A 19699-nucleotide genomic window follows, 5' to 3' on the forward strand; every position below is an offset into this window, starting at 1 on the left:
GAAACTTCCCTCCATCCTGTGTTTGATAAACTTACTTGATTACTCAATGACTATAGTTAAAGAATAATCCAAGTCACCCTGTTGCCTCTGGGAGGAGGTAGAAAGAGTTTGACAAATTCACCGTCTGATGTTTATTTAGCATCAGTTATCACCAACCCCTCCCAGCAGCACCCCACCCCAGCAAGTGCGGGAGAGCCTGGAGGGGAAGGAAGAGGCTTGCTGGGCTGCTTACGTTCACTCTTCAGGAGTCTGTGAAGCAAGCTAAGAGCTCTGAAATTCAGTCTGTTTACAGTGATACCATGAAGAAAATGGATTTATTCTACCCTGCCTTTTCAAATATGATCAAATAAATACATTTGCATGTCAAAAAAATTTATAGGTCTTCTTACCATTTCTTTCTTTGTTTATTTTCCTTGCAATTTTGTTCGTTTGTTATTGTTGAAGAAATTGGCTGTTTGTCCTGGGGTTTCCAGCAGTTTGGATTTTGTTGATTGTGATGTTGTTTAATGTGTTCCTCTGCCATTGTAAGCTGTAAATTGGTAGTCAGATTTAGAGGCTTGATAAGATACAGGTTCAATTATTTTGTCAAGAATATTTCACATGCAGTGTTTTGCACTTCTATTAGAAGGCATAAAATACCTGATTGTCTCTTTTTGGTGATGTGAGCAGCCATTGGTGATCATTGCCCAGATTCATTAATTCACTAGGAGGTTGCAAATGGTGATATCCTAATTCTGTCACTCCTTATTTATTTATTAGTTGAAAAAATTCTGGAAAGAGAAAGTTCCTCTTGATTCTTTCTTTACTCTGAGACCAGTTTCTCGTTTTGTTTTGTTGTTGTTGTTGTTTGTTTCTTTTTAAAACACAATGGATTGGTTCCCTAGCATCCTCTAAAGGTGATTAATGAGTTTAGTTTTTTGGTATCCTACTGAACTTATGGATTTAAATATACTTGATATGTTTCAATCCATTGCATTTAGCATCTCCTACTGATGCTCAAATGATCCCATCTTTAAGCTAGAGCCCAAATCCTTTGGACAGAATCCTAGTAGTTTTCCATCGCTGCTTCCTTACTACGTGGTATGACAAGATATTCCAGATACATTTAATAAACTTCCTGCCTCACACCTGGAATCAGCCATCTTTCCAAGAGGTTTGGTTCCTTTTGGTGGGAAATAGTATTTAGAGACACAATCAGGGTTCTGGAAGTGCTCATTGCTGTTGGGTTAACCATTGTTTACAGGCTTTTCCAGTGGACAGAACTAGAAAATGAGTCTTTTAAAACACATTATGAATTAGTATTGCTACCTCAGATTCATTTTCAGAACTACAGGATTTTTACTTACTGTCATTGATCTTACATTTGTGTCTGCTCTCACTAAAGCTGCAAATCCCAGTTCTCAATGACAACAATATATATACATTTTTTTTTACATACACAACAGTTTCAGAACAGCAATACTAATACTACCACAATATGATTATTGAATCAAAAGACACAAAAACCAGTTAGAAGACATAATGGAAGAAAAGACTGTATGTCTGATAGCTAAAAACAAAATACCTCAGTGTATGTTTAACAAGAAATGTTCAAAACCTATGTGAAGAAAATTATAAGCAGTCATGAAGATATAAAATTAACTTAGTTGGAAAGATGAACTGTGTTCATAGAAAAACGCAACATTGTAAAGATCTTAGTTATTCCTATGTTTATATAAACAATTTCATAAAATTCCAGTAAAAATGCTATCAGGTTTTTTTCCTAGAGCTAAATAAATTGATTATATAGTATGTTTGGAAGAATAAACATGCAAGAATAGCCAGGAAACCCCTCAAAAAATTGTATAATATTAAATCATATCATAAACCTCTACAATTAAAACAGTTTGGTATTAATGTATGAATAGCTAGACAAAGTATAAAATTCAGAAATAGACCTAACTGCATATAAAAATTTAGTTATGATAAAAGTGTCATCCCTAATTAGTGAGGAAAAGATGGACTTTTTAATAAGTGGTATTAGGATAACTGGATAGCCATATGCAAAGAAGTAAAATTGAAGCCATTCCTTATACCGTATTCCAGGACAAATTTAAAATGATTGGGAAATTTACAGGTAAAAGATAACATATTAAAAAAACTGCATGAATTACCCTAAAATCTGACATGGGAGTAATTCTCTAAATTACAACTGAAAATCCAAAAGTAAGAGGTACAAAGTTTGACACATACAATTACATAAAAACAAGTGCTTTACATTTAATCCACAGGAGTTACATCAGGCCCATTTTGCAGAAGAGAAATCTGAGACTCAGAGAAATTCAGTATCTTGCTGAAGTTTACAGTTAGTAAGTGGCAGAGGTGGGAAACTGTAACTTATTGCACACTGAGCCACCTAGACTTCTGTTCACCCTAAGCACACTGAGAAAATCAGAATATAGATTTTCCAGATCCCACTCATAATTGGGGAATAAAATCTTATTAATACTAGTAGGCCAGTCCCACTGTTTGATATAGACTTCATGTTGAGTTGAGAAGAGCTTTAAAAGGCATAGGAGGGCTTCCCTGGTGGCGCAGTGGTTGAGAGTCCGCCTGCCGCTTCAGGGGACACGGGTTCGTGCCCCTGTCTGGGAAGATCCCACATGCCGCACAGCGGCTGGGCCCGTGAGCCATGGCCACTGAGCCTGCGCGTCCGGAGCCTGTGCTCCGCAACGGGAGAGGCCACAACAGTGAGGGGCCCGCGTACTGAAAAAAAAAAAAAAGGCATAAGAGTCTGGGGAGAGAGACTTCAGTGTATTTTGAGGTTAAACCTTAAATATAGTATGACACTTATCATGCCACTTATTTATGCCTCTTAGTTTTTATTCTCTGTCAGAAACTCTATTACTGCAGCACCCTCATCTCATGCTTCCTCGTATCTCTATACAGTGAAACATTGTATCAACCCCAAGAATCCTGTCTTAAATATATGGAAGTTGAAAGAATCTTCAGATCTTTTTGTTTACTATCAGCCAAGACAGTGTCTTGGCTAAGTTATTTTAATGGGAATAATCAAATTGGCTGTTGGGTTTATAAAGAAAGAAGGTGCCAACTGATTGAAGATTTCACTTCCCAGCTGGTATTTTGTGTTTGTGCAAACTAAGCAATTAGTAGCAACCTTTATTTCTGCTCTTCCTGTCATTTAATTTGTTTACATTTTAATTTTTCATTTCCTTCCAATGCATCTCATGCCTACTCAACAAATACTGAATTTCTCTTTCTGTTTCTCCAAGAAACTTTTTAAGCCAATCGTGCTTACTCTCCATTAGGAACATGGTTATTTAAAGGGGCTTGTGAGAACAATGCAATTCATTCATTCATTTCATAAAGATTTATTAAGCACCAACTTATGTATCAGGCATCGTTCTAGGTGTTGGAGATATAAGGAGGATAAGGCAGACAAGTTTTTGTTCTCAAGGATCTTACCTTCTGTAGAAGGAGACAGAGGAAAAGCAATGAACAAACACAAAGCCAGATAATATCAGAGTGATTTGTTCTGTGAATAAAACATTAAACACAGTGATGTGAGAGGGACTGGGGCAGGGAACTTCCTTAGCTTGGATGGTCAGAGAAGTCCCTGTCTAAGATTTGAGTCACATGAAAACCCAGGCAGAAAGATGTCTAGGCAGAAGGAATAAGTGCAAAGGCCCTCAGGCAAGAATGCAGGTGTGTAAAATGACAAGGAAGAACGCATGTAGCTGGAGGGGAATGAACTACACTGAACTGTAACTGACCTCCAAGTAGTTAAGGATTTGCTTATTTGTTAGTCTATTCATTTATATTCTACCTTGTTCCAAAAAGGATTAAAAATAGCTCTTTGAATGTTGCTGTTTCTTAGAGTGCTATAGGCACACCTTTTATCTGAGAAAAATAAAAGTGAGTCCTTTAGCAAGTAAAATCCAACAGATAGGTCTAGGACAGAGCATAAAGACTATGGATGCAGGATGTTCACTTTTTTTTTAGAGGCTCACACACCTTGAAATGTCATTTAAGAAATTATTTTTAGAGAAGACTGTTGCACTGAATTTAATTTCAAATCAACAGACCCATTATATTCTCTAATTAATCATGGCACATGCTATTTACCAAACTCCTGTAAAAACAAATTTCTTTTGTACACATTACAAAGAAATGTTACATAAAATTAAGCACCAAGTAATGACTTTAATTTGCGGTTAGTTAATAATACACAGATGATCACGCGGCTGTAAAGGAAGCCACTTGGGACGTTAACAGATGTGCTGGCACAGAGGAATTGGAAACAGGCAGCCTGTGAGCTCTGGGAATAAAGAGGACCCAAGAGACAGTGGACATTAGATGTTCTGATTCCAGTCACAGGCAGAAACCTGCTGAAGGCCTTTGTCCAGAGAAACCTGTCTGAATGAATTTTAGGTTTCTTCATTGGCTTCTAAATTATTTTTTACTTCTTGCCCAGCAAAAAGCTTTTACGAAACGGAATGAAATTTTCCTTTAGCCTGAGCTTTGCTGAATGGCCTTGACTCAAAAGCTCTTCTTTTCAGCTTTGCAAGAAGCTATAATTGCCCCAAGTTCTATAAGCCACGTTACTTGGCTAATTTCTTGGCACTTAATGAATCCCAAGCTAAGAGACTCAGACTTTACATTTTTGGAAGTGAAAATAAAATAGACCAAAGTCCTAATATTTGAAAGAAACCAATGTTACATTTCTCTGAGGTCTGCAGGCTACATAAGCAATCATATAAACAGACAACAAAAATGAAAATTCCCTATCCCATGTTGTAGCAGATGGGTTGGAAAACCAGAAGATTTGTGATTAAAATTTATTTAAACCTTTAGGAGGGAGGAATGGAAAGTTGGTAGGAGACTGAAGTGGCTCACCTTTCTCTTACAGAACTTTTTTGATATTTTCTCGGTTCCACTTCTTGCTCCCATCTAAAAGCCACGTAAAAGGGGATTTGTGCAGTGAAAGATTCATGGTGCTGAGTCTCAAGAGTGGACTTCAATGTCTTGAGAAGCAGAGACTCCTAAAAGTCATTTAAAGCTCCCAACAATTCAGTGTGACTCTTGTTTGTTATTTAATCTGTCCATGTGCCTCCTTTTCTTTGTACATGAAATGGGTGTCAAAGAACTGTTTACTTCAAGATGATGTTTAGCTTTCCAAACAGGTGACAAACATCCTCATCATCTAGGTCACGGATTACGTCGGTACCAACATTGCTTCTCTCAGCCATCTATGGCTGGTCTCTTGTTTCCCAAGGATGCTGGATTAAGTCATTCTTACCATTCTTCCTGGAACAAGATAGGAAGGAAGAAGTCTGTATGACTACGTCCAGAATAAAGGTTCACCATAGTCCTTACCAGGCTTTGGGGCAACAAGAAAATGCACTCACACAACCTGGCACACACCCCATTACGGGACTAACGATGAGCTGAAAATAAAAAGGAAACTTAAGGGAAGCCTAAGGAAGGGATTAATCAACAACTCCAAGGCAATACCATGCTGTGCTTATGTTTTTTGCAAATATTGACTTTGAGGAATTAAACATGTGACTAAACTCTATGTCATTGTTCCTGTGAAAGAAAGTTTCTATGTGACTATTTCAGACCAAAGGCAATGCAGAACAGTAGAGGCAAGAGGGAACCCCAGCATAGTGCTGTAACTTTCCTCCCCTGTAGGGAGGGCAAGTGATGTGCATGTGGTTACTGAACATGGTGTGTCACATATATAGAGAGATATCTCCCCATACACATGTAATTTGAACTGGGCAAAGGAGGGAGTTAGGAAGGGACCTCTGTTTCTTCTTCTTCTGAGTTTACAAAGCCATCATAGACTTCTCCAGAAGTAGTCTGGGACAGGGAGAGAAGTATGGACCCAGGGGAGTTGAAAATGGGCATGGGATAGGGAGAGAGAAAGTAAATAGAAGGTTCTGGAGCCCAGACAACTCAAATAGCTTGTAATACAGTCAGAGAAGAAGGGGTGATTTCTTTGGAGACGATGCTGCAGTAGTTCTGGAAACCAGGGTCATGACTGTTTCAAACAAGATCATCCAGTAGCTGACCAAGAAGCCAAGTGGTAGTGCTTTGATGTGAACTATTTGTACTATATAAGACATGGATGTGTTCTTTCACATAACCTTCTTAGAGCAGTCTGTCTCAGACCAAATCTTGACTTCATCCAGATGGCATGTTTACTGACCCTGTACAGTTGGATTTGGGTGCATGGTACATTAGGTGATTATTCAGCAAATATTCACTCCTGTCCCCAATTCCTGCCCCTCCATACCTTAACAGAGGAGTGTACTTTCCTGCTCCATTGGTGTTGGGCTGGGTCATGGGACTTGCTTTGCCCAGTGGAATAGTAGCAGATGTGACAGAAGCAGAGACTGGAAATGTGCTGGTACAGTTGGGCTGGCCCTTCTTGTGTTTCTGCCATGAGAAGATAATGCCAAGGCCAGCCTGATGATCTAAACAGGATGAGAAAATTCATGTACAGCAGATCTTGACCCAATCTGTAGCTTGAAATCAAGGCCAGCCGAACCAAGCTTGGACCAGCCAAACCCCATGTATGAGTGAGAATAAATCATTGTTCTTTTAAGTCACTGACATTGGGAGTGGTTTGTTGTATAACATTTTGCGGCTATAGCTAACTGACACAAGCAGAACTGCTGACTGAGCAGGTGAAGGAGACAAGGAATATGCATTGTATAGTGTTTACAGGGCACACTGGGTCAGTGGGATGGTGGCATCCCTGAGCCATGAGTGGTGGGGGCTAGCATATGGGGCATACCCTTGGTGCACGGTAGCACGATGATATAGCTGGACACAGATCAAGGGTCAGAATGAGGTTGCTTGTGAAACAGGAGACTACTCTGGGTCTCCTAGTGTGTATACACACACACACACACATATATACCAGTATGTACCAGTTACTATTGTGGGTACAACTTTGTATGAGTTGGTATCCATGAGAGCTCTTGTTTTTGGAACAAGGAGACAGAGTGTGCTAGTGTTGTTCTTGGTGGTGGTTTCTTTGTTTGTTTGGTTTGTTTTGTTTTGCATGGCTTTGGGAGGGACACAGAGACATGGAGAATTGAAGACATGGTCTAGCCTCTGCCTGCAACTGATTCCCTGGGCCGGGTTACCAGTTGATGGGAGAAGCTGAAGGAGCTATTTTCATGAAGGACTTTGTCATCTGGACCCCAAAGTGGCCCCTCCTGTGCACACCGAAGTGTGGCACAGAACCCAGATGAGGACCATCACCCTTACTGTTCTGAGGAACCCAGAGAGCTCTCGCTCCTTGCAGATTGGTGAGTGAGGGAGATATCGCCTGTGTTACAAACGCTGTGTTCCCATCATGGGCATCATCCATTGCTGCCATGGTGAGGTTCCCTCCTGCTGTGTCATGAGTGGAGGAATAGAAGATGTTGGAGCGCTTGGGGACTTGCATGAAAGGTGTGCGAGCTAGAGGAGACACTTCTTCGGGACTCCCAGGAATATACTGGGAAGGCTTGCCAGGGAGGCTGGAGCTGGGTGAGGCTGAGAGAAAGCAATCTAAGATAATAATGTTAATGGGACCTCATTTGAATGCACATGTTGATGGGCCACAGAGACATACCAGTTACTTTATGCATGTGCTTGAAAGGTCTAGTTGACCCAATGGCCACTCTCAGTGAAGCTGTCATGATGATGCTGGGAGGTCTTTCTTCAATGGCACATTTGCCTCAACAGATGACCCAGCCCTACTGGAAGGAGAGCATCACCAAACTAGTGCCTCTGTGGAAATTCCACTGCATCACTTTAGGATGATAATAACACAAAGGAAAATGGAGGAGAGAAATCAAAGGATGAGTGAGAAAGGGTGGTGTGGTCGGTGGATCAGTATATTTAGCAGGTATCTCAACATGCATTCAGCTGAGGATCTACCGAGTTCTAAGATAGGAAGTAGTTCCAGACTGTACTGAGAAAAGAGCTTTTCTCTCAGGTACAGACTCCCTGAATCCTCTGTATTGCTTTCTGTGTCTACATTTCAAATTCCCAATAGAATTAGCATATATTGGGTTGGCCAAAAAGGTCGTTCGGGTTTTTCCATGACATCTTATGGAAAAACCCAAATGAACTTTATGGCCAACCCAGTATTTGGGAGGGTATAGATGCGCTTAAACGTGTGGATATTGAATCCCAGCTGTGTCACTCACTAGCTCTATGACCGTGGGCAAGGCACTTAATTTCTTCCTGTCAGTTTTATTCATTCATTCGCTCATTCATTCACGCATCCATCCATCTAACACTTACTGAAATCATACTGTGTGTTCAGGTACTCTGCTAAGCAGTGAAACAAAAGATACACAACCTCTAGCCACGTGGAGCATAATATACTAGTGAGGGAGATGGCAAAAACCCCCAATAAATGAATAAATAAATTTAAAAGTATGAAGAGTATTATGAGGAAAACAAACAAGGAGCTGAGATGGAGAAAAAGGTACTTGTATTAGGTAACATAAGTAGGGAGAACCTTTTTATAGAGGTGTCATAATCTTGGGAATGTGTTTATGCATAAAATTGGGATAACAATAAAGCCTTCATTGCATCATAGTGAAAGAGGCCTAATCAGATAATGCTATTTTAACACATTTGATTTAGTGCCTGTCACACAGGAAATGGTCAACAAATATTTATTATTATTTCTTCTATCCTTAGCACATAGACTTAGTACATACTACTTAGTACATAAACTTAGCAGACAGAACTTAACACATGACTTTGTACATAGTAGGGACTCAATAAGTGTGTGCTGCTGATGGGTTATGAAAAGAATATGGTGGCATGGTGACACCCATCACTGTCCACGGTTTCTGGCAGCATCGGAAGGGCTAAAATTGCTCTCTTAGAAACATACATGTGACAGCAAGGAATACATCAACCTCTGGACCCCCAGAGCGAGCCCCTGCAAGATAATATTGTTCCAGGCAGAAATCAAGAGAAACTTGGTGCTGATTTGTGCCACAGTTGCTTACAGTGTAAACAGAAGCCACCAGGGCTGTCCACTCAGCACTTCTTACCAGTCACAGAAAAAAAATGTTTTTCTTCTTTAAAGGAAAGATGGAAGAAGGGCATTTTTAGTGCAGGCTGCAGCTCTTTACAACATAAATTGCTCAGCCCAGGGGAATTGAAATGGATGAAGTGTATGAAAAGTCAGCTAATGAATGGAGTTTGGGTGAAAAAATGATAAAAGAAATTGCTTGATTTTATTTTTCTATCCATAGCGATGCTTGTTTTTAAAGTGGTCAGTGATGCAGGTCTTATTGACATTGAGCATTTGGGGGAAGAAAGCAAAAGTACCTCTGTGATCACACAGTGGTTATAATAGGATTAAGTATAATAATTTATTTGCAAAATAAAATTTCAATTGGATACTAATTGTATGAATTTCCAGGGCCCTTGTTTATTAGACAGGAGAAGGAAAGCTACCACAGTGCTGGTCCACTGGTAGAATGGGGGAGAAATTACCTTCAGCTCAAGGATGGTATGTTGGCCAGATTACTAATAGAGATGCAGCTTGGAAAGGGGGGAGAGCACAGATTGAGTGGTGGACAGTGCCATTCTGGTCTTGGTCTGTCACTTGCAGACCTGGGCCTCATTTGTACCTCTTTGGGCTTCCTGATTGATGTGCTCAAAGAGGTTACAGGTATATTGTGATCTAGTGAACCCTCAGCACCTAAGGTCTGGGTTAACTGAGGTCGCAAGCTGGTTGTCAGTCCAGGACTCATCAAGGGCAGCCTGAGAGGCTCTGACAGCACGCCGCACAGTACCTGTAAATGGCAGATACCATGAGCTTCTTGGCAAGGCACTGAGCTCTCCCAAGAGGTGCTCTTTACTAAGTACCTCAACTGTCCGCTGCAGAGCACACTGCTGCCCACGGTGGGCAGAGGGTGAAGAGATGCTAGAGACTTGTTCCAGGGGCCCGAGGAGACTCATGTGCAGTCCAAGCCTGGGCTGAGAGAGGAAGATGGAGAGAAGAGGAGGCCAGGTGGGACTCCTGCAAGGCATAGCTCCAAAGGCAGCACTGCACCTCTTTCTTCACATATACTGGGTAGTTAGGCCCATTTAAATGTGCCCTTTTAAAAAAGTCCACGCAGGTGGCCGGGCAAGGGCTGTAGCACTGAGTAAACATTCTGCATGTTCAAGCACCTTTCTTGTGAAATACTTAGAACAAAAAAGTTTGATTTGAAATCCATTTCCATTATCAAAAGACATTTTCAACATTTACATCAGTCAAAGAAAATAAAAAAGAAGAGTTCTTCAACTTTAAAGATAATTTCAACTGTTGTAAATTTTTGAATGGCTATAAAAAACGGCTTTCAATTTTTTATCACCACTTGTGGGAACAAAGTTCCTCATCAATGGTTACTATCAAGAATTTGAAGAGAGATCATTAAAAAGACTTGATCAGGACTTGCTTGTAGCCATTTCAAACATAAAACTTGGTATAAAACAGTTATGTGCATGAAAGCAAGCTCAACTTTCCATTAAAAATTTTGGAAAAGATTTTATTTTGGGCTTTTATACAAATTCAATATTTAATATCCATCTCTAATTCTCTGTATTTTATTTTTATTATCATAGTAATACAATATAAAGAAAATGTAATAAAGATTTTCACCTAGCCCATGGAGATGTCCTCAAGTACCCTCCAGTTTATTCCAGTGTGATGAACAAGTATTATCATATTAAAAAATATCTTGGCTTCAGTCACACATCAGAACACCTGGGTGCTAATGCTGGCTTGCTGCTAACTTTATTTGACAAAATTGCATGAACAACTTGGGCCTCAGTTCTCCCATCTGTAAAATGACTGGATTAGATTAAATTACTCCTAAGTTTTAACTTGAACAGTCTATTTACTTCTATGGTCATGACAAGGATTTATTTCTTATGAGGATACATCTTAGCAATTGATCATGATTTTTGAATAATTTTTTTTTTTTTTTTTTTTTTGCGGTACGCGGGCCTCTCACTGTTGTGGCCTCTCCTGTTGCGGAGCACAGGCTCCGGACGCGCAGGCCCAGCAGCCATGGCTCACAGACCCAGCCACTCCGCGGCATGTGGGATCTTCCCAGACCGGGGCACGAACCCATGTCCCCTGCACTGGCAGGCGGACTCTCAACACCTGTGCCACCAGGGAAGCCCAATTTTTGAATAACTTTAATACAAAATGGTCTGCTACAAACCAAAGAAATTTGTTTGCATAGTACACATAATGGAATTGGGTACGACTTTGTGACCAAAACATTTATTAGTGAAGAAAATCTAGCCATCGCCTTGACTCCAAAGAACTCAAGGTACTATGCTAATAATGCCACAAGCCTATCTGCTCAAGTTAAAATTTCTTTTTCCCTTCAATATTTATTTATTTTGGCTGAGCCGGGTCTTAGTTGCAGCATGCAGGATCTTTTTTAGTTGTGGCATGTGGACATTTTAGTTGCGGCATGTGGGCTCTTTGTTGTGGCATGCATGTGGGATCTAGTTCCCTGACCAGGGATCGAACCCAGGCCCTCTTCATTGGGAGTGTGGAGTCTTACCCACAGGAGCACCAGGGAAGTCCCAAAGTTAAAATTTCTGCAAGTATTTCCCTTGTTCCTTTAAGTTTGGGAACACAGATCAATTTGAAGGAAGCCATTGTATCCTTTCCCTTTGCAATCAGACAGCACTGCTGATATGGACTGTGCCCATGTTGATCACTTTTACATCCCAACAAGCCTGCCCATTGGTTTCTAGCCATCTCTTTGCACCTTTGAAAACAACTTTCTCAGATTGAGAGTGAGGCCGAGGATCTGAAAGGCAATCACTACTTTTTTTTTTTTTTTTTGCGGTACGCAGGCCTCTTACTGTTGTGGCCTCTCCCATTGTGGAGCACAGGCTCCGGATGCGCAAGCTCAGCAGCCATGGCTCATGGGCCCAGCCGCTCCGCGGCATGTGGAATCTTCCCGGACCGGGGCACGAACCCGCGTCCCCTGCATCGGCAGGCGGACTCTCAACCACTGCGCCACCAGGGGAGCCCTCAATCACTGCTTTTTAATCAACTTGTTTTGAGCCAGAATCCTACCTTACCTGCCTTCTTGTTCCCAGCCTCCTGCCCCTCTACAAGCATACATAGAATTTTAAAAAAATAAGTGAGCCAGATACATTCAACAGCCAAGAGCAGATTAAAGCTTCCTGCAGACCCTAAAATCAACATACTTTAAGAAGAGGTCTGGAAAAGTATATCACTGAATATCAGAAAACTTTGAAGCATTAAAGCATCCATTTCAAAGGAAAGGGTTCAGAATACCCGAGCATGTGCTATCCGATCACACATACCATTGAATACATAAGTGCATGACTCCTAACTGCTTACAGGCACTCTTAAAATTAGAAAATATGTGCAGCCTGGAGAAGCCTGAGTAGGAGAAAAAGTTGTAGGTATGTATCGTGATGCCTTGTACTCCCTCTGAGATGTGTAGCCAGTTTTTCTCAGAAGATTGAACATCAAAAGCTATGTGAAGAAGTGATCTAACATTGTCAGCTCATTTGTTCTAAGGATTAGTGTCAGCATCACAGAAAACAGGCACTATAGAGTGGAAGCAAGAGTTCAGGGTTTGGTCTTTGGGTGAAGAAGATAAAATAAAAGTCAGAAATTAGTAAGGTCTTAAAAACAATGGGGTCTCTTGGGTTCCAGCAGGAACTCAAGTTACATAAAAGGAGCATTTAGTAAAGATGAAAGACACCATAGAAAACCATCTGTAAAATTCAAGAGCTTATATTGTGAAGCCATGGGAAGGAAATAACATTTATTAAGCACCATATATAGGGCACCGTGATAGGTGCTTTCAAATCCTTCAAGCTAAGTATAGCTATAGTATCATTTCCTTTCTAATTGGTGAGGAAACTAGGACTAATAAAAAGGTTATGCAATTTGGTATATAGCTCATACAGCTGGTAGATGATCGAAACCTGCTAAGCTCAGACTTGGTGTTGACTTAACACATACATGTGATGGATGTGCCTATTTTTTGGCTCAATTAAGGGGAAAGTCTCCAACATCATAATATCTTCCCTACTGGTCCCATGGAGTCCCACAGATGCAGCTATGTTCTTTAAAATCTTGAGGATTTTTAAAAAGTATTTCTAATCTAAATTCACTCAAGGTATAGGGCAACTTAAATGGTTCCCAGGCATTTATTTGAAAAGGAAGCATTTCTTAATGAGCTCTACCAGGAAGCCAAGAATGAGTCCCCATAGGATTGGGGGTATCTCAGGGGAGGGGGGTAACTCCTCTGGTTATGGGTCTGCTGAGGGGGCCATACCACTACAATACGTTTTTTCTACACTTTTTTTTGGCTGCATACTCTGATTCACTCTTCATATGACGATTTTGTATTATTTACTCTAGAGAGAATAGAAATATAACTGTCTTCCCTTTAACAAGATTGATCAAAATTTGATAGTTTATTAGTGATAGGTTAGAAAAATTCTTTTAAGCTTCAAAACTTAATACTGTAAATGCCTTATCTGTGACTTTCCACAGCAGTTACATTCCAAAAACAGGAAATGCTCCAAGGAAAAAGCAAGGTTCTGAAAGCAAGCTTTCTATTTCATACTGTGGCCAGGGCCAACTAGAGGCGGATTCACAGCATAGCTGGAGAAGCTGAAAACTCAAGGTCTTTTCCAAGGCTCTTGCCCACAGGAGAAAGTAGTCAACTGAGCTAGGAGACAAAGAACACTGCTTCAGCCTTGGGGCATCACTGCCCTTGCCTGCGGTAGTCCTGGGGCTGCTGGTTGGGCTGGCGGGCTGAGCACAACCTCTCCATCTTCCTGGCCCCTAATGACAGCTCCTTCCAGCAGGCCACCTTGAGCAGTCAGACCCATCTCTTCCTTCGGTGAGAAAGTATTCAAACCAGGCACAGTTCATTACCACTTTGATCTGGGCTTCATGGCCACCTGGTGTCCTGACCCCTTTCTCCAGGTCAGGCCTGTAGAGGAAGAAGAAAGTGAGGACTGAGGGTAGTAGAGAGGCTACAGTCTCCAAAAGCTATGGCCTCAGGTAAGAATGACCTCTCAGGCAAAAGAACTGATAAGGAATTTACAGATATGGCATTGCCAATAAAAGGCTGAAGCAAAAAGTCACTTTTTGAAACCATCAATAATAAATGCATTTTGATCAACCATGCTAGAGGAAAGAATGAATTACTTGTCCATCTTCTTTCTAGAAAATATTACAAAATCGTTATCATAGAAAGAGGCACTCAAAGAGTATGAAGTCAAAAAATGTAGGGGAACCAGCATTACAGAACTGTATCAGACTATAAAAATATAGTGTTATTTGACATTTGTCAGTTTTATAAAATTTCTGATTTGATGCCATTTCTTTACTCATTCAAACTAATTTTCTCATTCATACCTGATTTTGCATTCATCTTTTAAAATTCTTTTAAGAAAAAGAATTTTCATACTGTGAAAATTTCATACTGTGAAAGAGTGCCCCATAAGTTTAAGCTTCAGGTGCCATAAATGAGGATCTGTTCCTGGAACTTCTGCTGGGACACGAAAGGCCATGCCCAGTATCCCTGTATTCTCAGGGGATACCTCTGCTGACAGGGATGTTAGGAATCAGTGCCTAGTTCAGTTTCATGGAAAGAACAATGGACTGGAGTGGGACTTCATTTCTATTTCTGGATTAACTTTGTTCTAATTATGTGCCCCTGGGAGACTCTAATGCTCTGTGACCATAGTTTCCCATTAATAAAATGGGATTCTAAATAAGAGCCCCTCCTCATCTCATAGGGATGTCCTTCCTGCATGTAGTATTACAATATAAATGTTAAAACCTTTGTAGAAGAAGACGGCCAACAAAAAGGAAATAGCCATTGGTCTCACTCCTTGCATATTCCTCTGGCTGGCAGCAAACTGAGGTTACTGGTAGCATCTTGGTAAAGCTTTACCACCTTACTATGCTGTCGCCACACCACCCTTGAGACCAATTGAAACCTGTCACTCCCTTTCTAAATTTCTAAATTCTAAATTTCCTCAAAGGGGTGTTGTTGGTTGTGGTGGTAGCGAGTTTCCTTTTTTTCTTTTTCTTTTTCTTTTTTTTATAAATGGAAGAAGTGGAAACACTCATTTCCCTCCTGTTCCCATTTCTCTGTCTTTTTACCTTTTACTCAACCCTTCCTCTTTCAGATCCTCATTAGCCTTCCACACCGTCAATAACCCAGTGCCACTGCCTCTACTCCCTATTGGATTCTGACCTGGCTATTATCGTCTTCCAGCTCTTCCAGAGGCTTGTGAAGCATCCTGGAATTGGGCTGTTATTCCATTCCCCCAGTCTGGGCAAGAGATGGTGGAAGAGTAACAGAGGGTTGACCTTGTTCAGATTTAGGGAGGGTCCCCTAGTGATGGAGCCATCAGTGCTTCGTGTTCCTCACTGGCCACCCAGTGGGGTCACTCAGGCTCCTCTGGTCCCTGAGGCAGAGGGACCTGCCTTTTAATTTGCAGGGGAAATAAGAAATGTATTGAAAATATGACACTTGAATTGACCTACAGATAATTCCAAAATGTTCTGAAGATGAAAAGGATTGAAAGAAATATCTGATGTGTCAGAATGCATCAGCAGTAATACTGGATAACGCAAAAATGAAACTAGACTGTAGAAATATTTCGATGCCAATCCTATGAACTAAACAAATACGAGACTTGTAAGGCTTAGAGACCAGCAAAGACCTTGTTGGTTTGTTTGTTTATTTTTTACTGAAGTATAATTGATTTACAATGTTGTGTTAGTTTTAGGTGTACCACATAGTGATTCAATATTTTTATACATTATGAAATGACCACCATGATAAGTCTAGTTACCATCTACCACCATACAGAGTCATTAAAATATTATTGAGTATATTCCCTATGCTGTACGTTACATCCCCATGACTTATTTTATAACTGGAAGTTTATACCACTTAATCCCCTTCCCCTGTTTTGCCTATCCCCCCCTCCCCCTCCCCTCTGGCAACCACCAGCAAAGATCTTATTATATATAGCTGCCTTTTCAGTGCTGGATAGGAGAATGAGGAATGGGATTTCTCTAGGCTATAGACAGAAGAGAAATAGGAAGAGAGAAGCTAGTAGTACATGAGAACAACCTCCGTAAACAGAAACTCCTTACATGTATATCATATTTTTGTAATATCATTTTGTACAGACTTCTATTTTCTCACCAGCCTTTCTCACCTTACTGTCTTGAATTGAGTTGTCTCTTTGACTCCATTAACTCTCCCCTTTCAAAGATCAATTGCCAAATTCACTTACTTGTGTCCAAATACTCATTTACTCAATGCATATTTACCAAGCATCAGCTACATTTAGGGCCCTCTGCTAGATATTGAGTGATATGATCCCTGCCTTCAGAGAGATTACAATCTGGGTAAAAGGCAGCTGTACTCAGATAAATAAATATAGAACAAGACAGGAGATCAATATTATGAGTTCTAAAAAGACAGTGTTTTGAGGATATGGTATATGAGGCAGGAGCTATGAATTTTCAGAGTTTAAGATTTTAACAATGAGAGCAGGGATGTGAGAGGGTGTTCAAGGATGTGAAAGGGACAGAAATGAGCCAAGATGTTTTCAGGAAATGACAGGAACTGGGGACGTCAGGAGAATGGAAGAAGCACCGTCCAATTGTGGAAGGCCCAGTTTGCCACACGATTGGTTCTACATCTTACAAAGATATTGCTCTCGGCAATGTGGGTGAATGGAGAGACAAATAGTCCTGGGGGGAGATAACAATGGCCTGAATGGAGGCTGTAGCAGAGGGAATGGAAAGGAGGGGCTGGGTTTGAGACACTGTGGAGGTGGAATCAACAAGACAGAAAGACCTGTTGAGTTAGGGAGAGGTTGGAACACAAGACTCTCTTCAGAGTTCTCATTCTCTTTAACCTTTCTTTCCCCCATGACACTGTTCACTACTCCCAGCTTCTTGAAGCTCTCTTCTGTTTTATTTAATGAGGGAGCACTACCTTGCTTCTCCTTCTGGTCATGAGCAAAAACTTAATAAATGACCTTTTGTAAGACATTCGGCTCTTCATTCCAACACTCATCTCTCTAAAAGATTAAGTGATTTATGTGACTCGGGTCAAGTTGGAGTTAAGTGGTAGATCTGAGACCCTAAGACTTATCTACCAGACTGAGTTCCATCCCCCGGGGAGGAGAAAAGGGGAAGAGGTTTGGTTGCAGGTGTGTACAGATGTAAGCCTAGAGAATTGAAATGTTCCTAGGACTCTCTTGGCTGGGGAACTTAATGCTTCATACTGGCAGGCAAAAACAGTTTAAAGTTCATTCCCAAGATAGTGAGTTTTAAATAGATATATGATTTGGAATAGTCGACATATAAATCTTCTTCCCAGGCTTCAGCATGAAGCACAAGTTTGATCCAACAGACAGCAACGAGTCTTTAAGAGCTGTAATGGCCCATCATGTCAGAGGATATTTATGGGTTTACAGGGTCTTCAGATATCTGGATATTGTGCAAGCAAGATAAAAAACCCTCTGAATTTTTTTTCAGAAATCAATGAGTGCTTAGCTAGCTGTGTTTCTTAAATTAAATGACTCAGCCATTGTTCACTTGTAAAATACCCAAGGGTCCTTGTCTACATTTTGGAGGAATGTGCTGCTACATTTCTGTTGGAAGAAAAAAGCAGTTTGGGGGCTGTAGGAAATCACTAACTTCTATTTTTGTTTTTCACACTGCTAACTTAATGAGAAATATGTTGCTGTGTACAAGTTTTCATGACAGGCATTTCTTAGGTCATATCTCCAGTGACAAACAGGGGTGACAGGAACAAAGCAGTCCTGTATTAAAAAAACTGATTTGGGACATAGGTCAATAATCTTAGGAACCATTTTGCTAGACTCTTAACTGATTGGATCTACAGGCTAATGTTTGTGCAAATGGAATTCCTGCGGTCAAATCATTGAGTTCTCCCATTCCTAGCAAGTAGTTGAAGAACTTTTTTTACTATTTCACAAGCCCTTTTCTTGGATAAGGAGAAAAATTAATGTTATTCTCTGTTTCTTTATGAAATTCTTGCCATGATATGGAATTAAAGTACTCCCTTTCATTCAATGTTTGAAACAAAACATTTTATAAATAAAGCTTTTCAATAAGTAGCTGGTACTAAAACAGTCAGCTCTGTCAGAGGACATTCAGACTCCCAAGGTCTTCTTTTTTTTGTTAACAGTGAACATCTTTATTTATTTATTTATTTTTATTGGGGTATAGTTGTTTTACAATGTTGTGTTATGTTAGTTTCTACTGTACAGCGAAGTCCCAGAGTCTTCTGTGTACCAGAAGCCAAGGCGCTTTGGCTTACTCAAAGCCAGGGACCAAAGTTTTCCTGATTTGTGTCAGGCAGGTAAATCTGGTCCCACGTGGATCATTTCTTTTTAAAAATGCTTTACCAATCTATACTTTTTGTGAGATCAGTATTGAGGAAGGGCTGGATATAATGTTTCCCTCTTGGTTTGGGGTATTGAAATGGGAACATATCATACGATGGCCCTGTCTGGAACAAAGTCAGAGGGCCTGAGGAAGACTGCTACAACCATCATCTCTGCTGTAGCCCTCCAGGAAATCTCCTAAATCCGCAGGAGGGAGGCAGAGTTCTCCAGTTTGTTGATGTGGGGACTTAGGGGATTGAAAAACATGCGGGAAAGAACACGTACTTTCTACCTCTGCCAAAGTGACCTGTCTTGCCTTTGAGTCAAGTCCTCCTGGATTTGAAGGAGTTGTTGCTTTACTTATCAAAGAAAAACTCAGTTTTTCTGAAGAAGAGCAAACTCAACTTCTATTTATACATGATTTAAGTGACTATTCAGAGAACACTAAAAAGCCATATGTAATGAAGTCTCCCCTAGGAATTACATAGAATTCCAACCAGATATACAAGCACACATTTAAAGAAAAGTAGATGGCTGGACATTAGAGGCACTGGGGCAGCAGAGATGAAGACTTGGTTCCAAGGGGAGAAAGGAATCAATTTTAAAAGCTGAGTCCCAAGTCCTCTATAGTGGATCTTCAGGGAGACTCCAAAATCAACGTTAGGGACTAAACAGCTTTTCAGGTGTATGAAGCTATAAACATTTCCTTGGTTGTGAAAACATTTAATCTTCAGGCAAGGGGAGAAATTCATGTGTGTCTCCCCTTAAGATTTCTCTAATCCAGATCACTGGGTGAACACTTAGAGGAAGTGATAAAAAGTCTTCCTTGAGTTTTTCAACCTCTCGCTAGCACTGTCGTCTGGTGCAAGACCACCAACTCCACCTGGGAGCCAAGGCTTAAGGGATTGGCAATGGATAGGTCTAAGGCGTTATCCTTTGGTTTTGGCCACGAGACTTACCTGGGTAAGCAATGCACACCAGCAAAGACCATTGAGCAGAGAAGGGGCATGACTGGAACTCTGTTCTAGAAAGATCATTCCTGCAGCACTATGGAGGAATGAATTAGAGCAGGAAGAGAATGATGGTAGGGAGCAGAGTCATAGCTTTTCATACCCTTCAAGTGAGAGATGATGAAAGTTTGAAGGAGGACAGAGGCAATTACATTGACCCACCTGTGACTACAGTTATTGCTGTCAAGAGAAACCATGGGTCT

The 19699-nt window shown here is 40.7% G+C and overlaps 1 long non-coding RNA gene across 5 annotated transcripts in view; it reads left to right on the top strand.

The window, feature by feature from the left end:
- Window positions 1–19699, top strand: part of LOC115849690 (uncharacterized) — a 422316-nt gene that overhangs the window by 336552 nt on the left and 66065 nt on the right. The window lies entirely within an intron of this gene.

Source organism: Globicephala melas, chromosome 7, assembly GCF_963455315.2.
Source record: "Globicephala melas chromosome 7, mGloMel1.2, whole genome shotgun sequence".
Taxonomy (NCBI): domain Eukaryota; kingdom Metazoa; phylum Chordata; class Mammalia; order Artiodactyla; family Delphinidae; genus Globicephala; species Globicephala melas.